The following is an 8,750-nucleotide window of genomic DNA, read 5'->3' as shown; positions in this document are numbered from 1 at the left end:
TGGCTGGGAGCGGCCACTGCACTCCAGTCTGGGCGACCGAGTGAGACTCCGACTCAAAAAAAAAAAGGCTGTAGACAGAAGATTAGCATGATCTGCTGTTGGGGGAATCTTAAGTCCTGAAGGCTGGTCCTAGATCACCAGCCTCCATGTCTCATGATAACGCCACAACTGAGGCATACCCTTAGCAGCGGAGCCAGCAGTTTCTCCAGGCCTTATAAGCCAGTGGTTCTCAAACTGTGGTCCCAGACCACCAGTATCAGTATCACCTGGGAACTGGTTAGAAATTCCATTTTCAGGTTTCATCCCAGACCAACTGAATCAGAAACTGTGAGACAAAGCCTAGCAATCTGTTTTAACAGGCCCCAAGTCATTCTGATACACACTAGACAACCACTGTCACAGACCAACACATCCCAACAGGGGCTGGACTCAAAGGAGGAAATGAAGACTGAGACCAAAGATGCTTGTTTAAATGTAATACAGAGCCAGCCATATTTGTGAGAAGACATTTTTATCTACAAAATTCATCATCAACAGTTTTTTGAGCCTGTGCCGCATGCCAGGCACCATTTCAGACTACGAGGATTTAACGGTGAGTAAAACTAACATAGTCACAGCACTCACAAGCTAATTCCTTACAACACAATGTTTGGACAAATAACAGAACAGAGGAGCCCAGCCCTCAGTCTGGGCACATTCTGACAGGACACATCAGTTATCAACAAGCGCAGTGGGCAGCACACAGGCATTTCAAGTCACTCCATTTGGATTTAAGGACGATTCCAGGATGAACATCTCTCAGCATGTGAATCCCAGGAAGCAGAGTGGCTGCCATCATGCGCTCACCCAAATCATTCATTTTAGCCACAGGCTCTTGTTGGTAACTAGGACTGCAGCTGCATTCTTCCTTCTGGCCAGTGGTCCCAAATGCTAAGGCCCCCTGCCTGCTTCTTCTGGGCAGAGGTTCTCTCCACACCAGATGACACTGTGGTACCAGAGTGCTCAGCAGGCAAGGCCAAAGTGGCTTCCACACTTTAGTGGGACTGCCAACACCCTGGACTAACCCCAGCTGGAACCACTGCAGTACACCAGAAGGGGAGCAGAGGCACAGGTGCGCATGGAAATACAGTACAGGGGGTTAGCAGGCTGGTTTGGGAAGGCGGAAGATCAAATAAAATTATGTTAGCGGGCTCAGTGGCTCACACTTGTAATCCTAGAAATTTAGGAGGCCGAGCCCGGATGATTGCTTGAGCCCAGTGGTTCAAGACCAGCCTGGACCACACAACAAGACTTTGTCTCTACAAAAAAAATTAGCTGGATATGTCTAGGTACTTAGGAGGTGAGGCGGAAGGATTGCCAAAGCCCAAAGGTCAAGGCTGCTGTGAGCTGCCACTGCAGTCCAGCCTGGGCAACAGAGTGAGACCCCGACTCAAAAAATAATAATAATAGGATGTTGACTCTGAAGAGGAAAGAGGCAAAGGACGGGGTCCGCGTATCTGTGTTGTCAATAACTTGCATATACAAAGCCGTGTGCAAGTCAGAATTCTCGGTTTCTAAGGCAAAAACTCTGGAGCCTTCCAAAAGAGGCGTGCGTTTCAGGAAACAATCTTCCCTCCGCATTTAGCTCTTCTGTGAACCTGGAAAGAGCTTCGACCTCCTGTTCCGAGACAAAGTGGCCCTCCGGTCTCCCGGTCGCCCCCTAGCTTGGGACCTGGGAACTTCAGCTAAGAAGGAGGCCGGCGGGGTAGGCGGGGTACGCGGGGTGGCGGGAGTCGCGGAGGGCGAGAGGGGACAGGCCGGTCACCCTACCTCGTGGGGCCCGACGGGGCGGGGGGCCCCCTCCTCGATGGTCAGGGGCTTCTCCAGCTCGGCGCAGAACGCGGCGCGGTAGTGCCGGCCACGGGCCAGCCCGGCTCTCCTGCAACACCGAACGAGGAGGGTCAGGCCGGCCGCCCCCAGGCGCTTCTCAGGGCGGCCCCAGGAGGGCTCGGGGAGGGCTCGGGGAGGGATCGGGGCGCACCTGCAGAGCCACGCCCGGGGGAGGCACTGCCCGCAGAGCGCCGCCGCCATGGCCCGGCGGAGAGAGTGGCAGGAAGAGCCGGATGGCGCCGGCCACGCCCCGAGGCCGGCGGAAGGGCAGCCCGCGAGGCCACCCGGCCACGCGCCCAGCCCCGAGGGGTTGCTCCCGCCGCACGCGCCCTGCTTCTCCCGCTCGGGTGCCCCTTGCCCTCGCTGGAGGTGGAGCCCGTTGCAAGGGAAAAAAGAGGAAAGCACAAGGAAAGGGAATTAGTTGACCCGAAACTAACCTTGTTGACATTTTTGTAGCAAATCTGGGAGACTTTTAAAACCACACTTGGCATCACTTAAATCGTGGTTCTCGGGTCCGCAGCACCCAAATCCTAGATGTACAGGTAAAGGCTTAAAGTCTGCACACAAACACCTTGCTAGAGTTCAATTCTTAATACTAATTTTCTCGCATTTACACCATCTTCTGTACCAAAACTGTATGGTTATTAATGATCCAATGTTGAAAGATCCTACACAAATACGAAGAATACGTAAAGTCAGGCCAAAGCCTAGTGATTTTCATGTTCCCAATGCCTATATCATGCCTGGCACATAGTAGATGCTCAGTAAATGATTGTTGCTTCAAAGATCATCTAAGCCCTGCTCAGTGGCTCCCAGTATTTTGGGAGGCCGAGGCGAGTAGATTACCTGAGCCGACAAGTTCAAGAGCTGCCCGGGCAACTTGGCAAGACCCCATCTCTACAATATATCAAAAAATTAGAATATATCAAAAAATTAGCGCATGCCTGTAGTTCCAGCTACTTGGAAGGATCGCTTGAGCCCAGCAGGTCAATGCTGGAATGGCTGGTGAGTGAGACTCCTACTTAAAAAAAAAAAAAAAAAAGACCATGTAAATCCTGGGTCCCTGGTGGTCTAGTGGTTAGGATTTGTGCTCTCACCATATATAATTCCTGGAAGAGCTGAAAACATGCAATATAATTTGCAAAATATAGAACTGGGTAGACCTCTATTGCAACAGTAACCAAATATTTATAGACTGCCAATATACGAAAAGCACATGTTATTCTGGGAGGAATGTTTCATTTGACTGGTAGCTTTTAAAGACAGCATGATACCTTTAAAAGACATCTGGTCAAGGCTAGACACCATGGCTCATGCCTGTAATACCAGCACTTTGGGAGGCAGAGGTGAGAAGATTGCTCGAGCCCAGGGGTTCAAGGCCAGCTTCGGCAACATATGAGACTTTGCCTTTACAAAAAATTCCAAGAATGAGTCAGGTGTGGTGGCAAATCCCTGCAGTTCCAGCTGCGCGGTAGACTAAGGCAGAAGGATTGCCTGAGCACAGGAGATTGAGGCTGCAGTGAGCCATGATCATGTCACTGTATTGTAGCCTGGGCAACAGAGCAAAACACTGACAAAAAAAAAAAAAAAAATCTGGTCAGGTCCAAGCCCAGCTCTACCATTTATTTGTGTGACTTTGGCATTGACACTAAATTCTGTTTCTTCTATTTTTCTTTTTCTTTTTTTTACAGAAACAATATTCTAAGATGGCAAATGACCTGGAAGGCATTAACAGGAATGGTATAAAGGAAGACTGAAGAACACAAATGAAGTAGGAATGAACTTGTGAGATTGGGGCCTAAAGGCTTTGGTGGAAAAGGAATCCAAGCCCAGGTCCCCACATTGGGTATACAGGAGAGCTTGCTGGTTTTTTTAATAGCACTCACAGAGAACTTGAGAAGTCATTTTAGCTCCCCACCTACTCCCAGGTGAGAAGATTTAAAAAAAAAAACTTGTGTTTCCAGTGAGACATGAAAGCACTTTGTAAACTGTTAATCAAACCAGGAATAATGGAAAATACTAACATCATCATCAAATAAACATTCTGTTTCCCAAATAACAGTGAGCAACAAGAAATCTCAAGTTCATTAAGTATGAAACCAGGATTGGTTTCTGAGGATGAAATGAGCTGTTGAATGGTGAACTATTTTGTAAACTATTAAGTATTTATACCAGACATAAAGCAAGCAACTTTGATTGAGCTCCTTGAAAGCAGCAGTCATTTCTTAATCTCCTTTATGCCTGCAGTAATTTGCATGATGCCTGACACTTCTAGACATTTAATACATGTTTATCTAATGAGTTGTTGAATGAGCACTCAGTTATCTAGTATCAGTTTTCCAGATAATTGGAAGTATCTTTAAGAGTCAAGTTTTTTATTTTTAATTAAGTGTTTTTATGGAAAATGTTTCTCTTATGATTTTCATAATATCCTTGTCATTCTCAGGGAATATGAAAATATTTGGAGAAGTCAAATAGTTTGGGGAAATTTATCAAGATTACATTTTGCATTTACAACAATATCTGAAGAAAATAGTAAAAGTCCCATTAAGAAGAATCTTGGAGGGAGATGAAAGTTTTTAGGTAATTGAGGTGATTTTAAGCACATATACAAAGTAACTTTCACATTTCCAAAGAGCATTAAAGGTAAGTGACAAGGCATTTAATTGTAGTTGCCATAGTAGCAGAAGAAATATTTGGTCTATCCATCAAAGTGCTGCCACCACGCCCTACTGACTACTTTTGGTTATTGTTTCTGGTTATTTTGTTTTATCTGGGGGAAAGGTGGAAAGGGGACAAGAAGAATCAAACTTGAGTCCTAGGAGAGAGCAAGGCCAAGCAGCTAAATTTGAACTGATCAGTCCTCTAGAAAAAAATAACAAAAAAGATCGATTGCTGCCCTGCAAACCAGCCTGAGGGCTCATTAAGGAAGTGAAAGAGTAACAGATGACTCTTCCTTCTGGTACCACTTGCATGAAGAGATAATATTTAACATCCAGAAGCAGCTGGGGGGCTGAGGGTGGAGAAGCAAGCCAATACTGGATACACAAACAGCTCTGTTTTCACAGAATAATAGACAGACAATATATAAATGATATAAGCACCGTGCAGGACTACTCTGAAGATGTAAAAGTATCCTCTGCGGTTAAAATGCTTTACCCAATAGATCGTCAGCTCCTTGAGAACAGAGACTATGTCTCAGTAGCCTCCGAGTCTACCACCGCGTCTGGCACTTAGGCAGTGCCCACTCAGCGCAAGGAAGGCAAGAAGCCAGGGGCCCTACTGGCTGTGTGGGTGGTTGCCAGCACAACATAACTATCCAAAGCCACAAATCCAAATTATCCCAAGGGTTCTTGCACCCACTTCCTACGTATACAGATGCTGGACATATCTGTATTGCCATTTTAGATATAAATTATCTCCTGCCACAGCAATGTCCTCCAAAACTCCGGAAGTGGGGAGGAATAGTTTGCTTTTTCATCCTCCTAGATTCCACTTTCTGATTGTCACAGTTGGGGTTCACTTTTATCATCTCCAGAAAGGTACTTTGGTCATTGGTGTATGTAATGTCTATGAACCTTCTACTCTGTTCCAGGAACTACGTACAATTTCTAGAAGTTATTTGCTCTAGCAGTCATGGAATCATAGGATTTCAAAGCTGGGATGGACCTAATTAAACTGCTTCATTTACAAGTAAAAAAACTGAAGCTCGGAGAGAGACTGGCCCAAGGTCCCACCGCTGGTTCGTGGCAGGTGTAGCACTAGGATCTGGCTCTCCTGACTTCCTGTTCACTGCTCTTTCTACCATGCTCTTTAAATCTCACTCAACAGATTATCATGTTTCACACGTGTATAGCACTTCGTAGGTTTCAAATCACTGTCATACAAATTGCTTCATCCTACTAATGATGACAGTCATCATGATTATCGTCACAACTAGCACTTTCTGGTTACTTCGAACAAACCAGTGCCTTTGCATGATTTCAGTAATTTTCACAATAGTCCTATGAGTAGGATAATATTATTTTCACTCTTTTATAGCTCCGGATTGTAGGCTTAAGGAGGTTAAGTAACTTGCCCAAGGCTACACAGCTAGGAAATGGGGCAGTTTAGAGTCATCCTAATTGCCTGGTGCCCAGCTCCTGTAGCAGCATCCGGCTGCCTACTGTGCTTTCCCTCACAAAAGCCTGGGAGCAGACAAAGAAGGTATTATACAATACATTTTAAAGTGATGCCTTGCTTGCAGTTTTAAGCTTAATTTTATAGAAATCTTACAGTCATTCAAGCCTTGAAAATAGATTAATTCCCTGAAGGAGAGAATATAGAGAAAGCAGCCTCCAGGGATGCCTGCAGTTAAAGGCCAAAAGCAGGAAGAGAAACTAACACATAATTAGGGGTTACAGCCCGATTCCGTATAGCCATAAGCTTGAAAATGCATTGATTTTATTTAAATTTAAAGTAGATCATGTAAGACTAAAACTGTGATTATGACAAATAGTTTTCATACACACACACACACACACACACACACACACACACACACACACGATTTTAATGAAACGATGTGCTGACTGGGTTGCCTGGTTACCAGTTGTCACTTAAGCAGGTACCAGCAGGAATTTGGGCTATATTCCTGGCGCCCAGATGGTTCAATCTGGAAGCAATGGTGACCCGGGCAATGGCTGCTGTGGCCCCCAAAACCAACCACGAGTATTTGGCCCAGGGAACAATTTTCTACCTTGAACCTTCATTGTGAAACCAGTGAACAAATTCCCAAGCATTCTGGCAACCTCACGAAGCTTCTCCAGCCCCCCCCTCCCTCAGAGAGAACACATTCTTCCCTTCCATATGTCACCCCAAAGAACTTTGTTCAAACCTGTATTGGCTTGCTAATCTCACTGTTCAGGTGGTATTTGTCTTATGTGTCTATCCCCACAGCTGTGAGCACCATGGATAATTCTGACAATAGCATAGTGAAATGAAGAAAACTTGGGCTTTGGAATTGCATGGACCTATATTCAACTCCTGGCTTATTCATTGTGACCTTGGGAAAGCTACTGAACCTTTCTGAGCCTTCATTTTCTTATCTGTAAAAAAGGCATAATTGGCCAAGTGTGGTGGTTCACACCTGTAAACCTAGCACTTTGGGAAGCCAAGGCGGGAGGATTCCTTGAGCCCAGGAGTTCGAGACCAGCCTAGGCAATACAGAAAGATCTCGTCTCCACAAAAAATGAAAAAATTAGCCAGATGTGGTGGCGTATGCCTATAGTCCCAGCTACTCAGGAGGCCGAGGCAAAAAGATTGCCTGAGCCCAGGAGGTCAAGGCTGCAGTGAGCCATGACGCTGCCACTGCACTCCAGCTTGGGCAACAGAGTAAGACCCTGACTCCAAAAAAAAGAGGCATAACCATCCCAGGTGGTGGTTGTGAGAATTAAACAAGACAAGCAAGTACATAGCATTACTCAATAAATAGCAGTCTTATTATGAAGCCACTGTCTCTGCCCTCCAGCCTCTCACTGGCTGGTGGGGCAAGGCACGCATACTTAGTCATCTAAAATGCCTGTGATAGCCGGGCGTGGTAGTGCATGCCTGTGATCCCGGCTACTTGGAAGGCTGAGGCAAAAGATTTGCCTGAGGTTGAGGCTGCGGTCCCATGAGCGTGCCACTGCACTCCAGCCTGGGCGACAGAGTGAGACTCCAATCAAAAAATTAAATAAAATAAAATGCCTGTGATATGGGCACAATGATGGGAACAACAGACACCAGGGACTCCTCAAGTGGGAAGAGAAGATAGTGAGAGTTGCAAAACTACTCACTGGGTGCCACTCCCACCATCTGGGCGAAGGGGTCAGTGGAAGGCCAAGCTTCACCATCATGCAATACACCCACATAACAAACCTGCACATGCACCCCTTGAATCTAAAGGAATAAAAAAGAAAGAAATATTCTTTAAGGATTTTTAAAATAAATAATTTAAAAATTAAATGTCTGTGATATGTTCTGTGACAGAGGACTGTGAAGGGGGCTATGGAAGCAGAGAGGAAGACCGACCTGCCCCCAGCCAGACAGCATCATTTCAGGGTAAAGAAGGGTGAAGGGTGAAGAAGAAGTAGCCAGCCAGCTAAGCACATCCCAGGCAAAGGACTGCATGAAGGAGAACATGGCATTTTCCAGGACACGGTCGAAGTTAAGGCTTGAGCTGGAGAATGGTAAGGGATCAGGCTGGTGTAGAAAGAGCACGGGTTTTGGAGTCAGACAGTCGGGAATTTCAGCTTCATCACTGCCCAGCCATGTATCCCCAGCCAAATGACTTTTTTTTCTTTTTTTGAGAAAGCAGGATTTATTGAGAGGACAGAAAGCTCCCACAGTGGGAGGGAACCTGAGATGGTTGCCCCCAAATGACCTCTTTATGAGCTTCAGTTTCCCCATCTGTAAAATGGTTCTGGTTACACGAACTAACGCATGGAAAGGGCCTGGCACAGAATGTACATCGTTTGAATGATAGCGAGTATCCTTTAAGTCCATTTATCCAGGATAAGCTTGGTGGTTGGTCTATAGTATAGACTCATTTTTTAAATTGAGTTAACAGTACGATGAATGGGTGAATTCATTCACTTTCTGCATGCTTATTAGACACTATCCATGTGCCAGACGCCTTTCTAGGCACTAGGGATATTGCAGCAAACAAAACAGACAAAAATATCTGCCCTTGGAGGACTTACAGTTCATGAATTGAGATGGAAAAGGGGGCCACAGGTGTCCGTGAGGGGACAGTCTACTTCATGGCGCCATGCTCTGATGAGAAACTAATTAACGGACACCGCCAAGTTCCCAATCGGTGTGGATACTAGGCCTGCCTCGTGCTAACAATGAGAGGGCTC

At 45.9% G+C, this 8,750-nt stretch overlaps 1 long non-coding RNA gene across 1 annotated transcript in view; it reads right to left on the bottom strand.

The window, feature by feature from the left end:
• LOC103249349 overlaps positions 1–2,068 on the bottom strand; it is a 15,080-nt gene extending 13,012 nt beyond the window's left edge. The window contains exons 1-2 of the long non-coding RNA XR_503612.1: positions 2,021–2,068; positions 1,810–1,918 (exon numbers count right to left, since the gene is read on the bottom strand). This is a non-coding gene — a long non-coding RNA (uncharacterized LOC103249349). The remainder of the gene's footprint in view (positions 1–1,809; positions 1,919–2,020) is intronic.
• Between the last annotated feature and the right edge of the window lie 6,682 nt (positions 2,069–8,750).

Source organism: Carlito syrichta, unplaced genomic scaffold (genome assembly GCF_000164805.1).
Source record: "Carlito syrichta isolate Samal-C Ts95f unplaced genomic scaffold, Tarsius_syrichta-2.0.1 Scaffold120443, whole genome shotgun sequence".
NCBI classification, from domain to species: domain Eukaryota; kingdom Metazoa; phylum Chordata; class Mammalia; order Primates; family Tarsiidae; genus Carlito; species Carlito syrichta.
This window is presented reverse-complemented; position numbering and strand designations above follow the sequence as displayed.